Source organism: Notothenia coriiceps, unplaced genomic scaffold (assembly GCF_000735185.1).
Source record: "Notothenia coriiceps isolate Sejong01 unplaced genomic scaffold, NC01 NC01_scaffold00015978, whole genome shotgun sequence".
Lineage (NCBI taxonomy): Eukaryota > Metazoa > Chordata > Actinopteri > Perciformes > Nototheniidae > Notothenia > Notothenia coriiceps.
The window spans coordinates 22,041-22,384 of NW_011348679.1; the positions used below are offsets into that span (position 1 = coordinate 22,041).

A 344-nucleotide genomic window follows, 5' to 3' on the forward strand; every position below is an offset into this window, starting at 1 on the left:
CCCCCACCGCTCTCCAGCTACAGTTCCTCTAACAAAACCCCTTACAGCGCACTATTGATTTTGGAGCAGCGGCTTATGGACAACCTCTTTCTCCCTCTCTTTTTTTTTTCTCCAGAGGAATAATTTGTCACGGAATGCAAACAATGGGGCAGTGATCTGACATGCTACACAACATTATCACAAGTTAAGAAAGTATTACAAGCTACATTAAAGGTTATCAATTTCGCCCGCGGGGGTCTGATTTAATGTTGCATTCAACATCAAATAAATATCACACTCAGGGTGTCGGCCCATAACTCATGGTGACCTGCAGCTTCAAATGGAGGAATTAACAAGCGCATATA

At 43.0% G+C, this 344-nt stretch overlaps 1 protein-coding gene across 1 annotated transcript in view; it reads right to left on the reverse strand.

The window, feature by feature from the left end:
- Positions 1-344, reverse strand: part of LOC104949354 (zinc finger MIZ domain-containing protein 1-like) — a 74,704-nt gene that overhangs the window by 10,426 nt on the left and 63,934 nt on the right. The window lies entirely within an intron of this gene.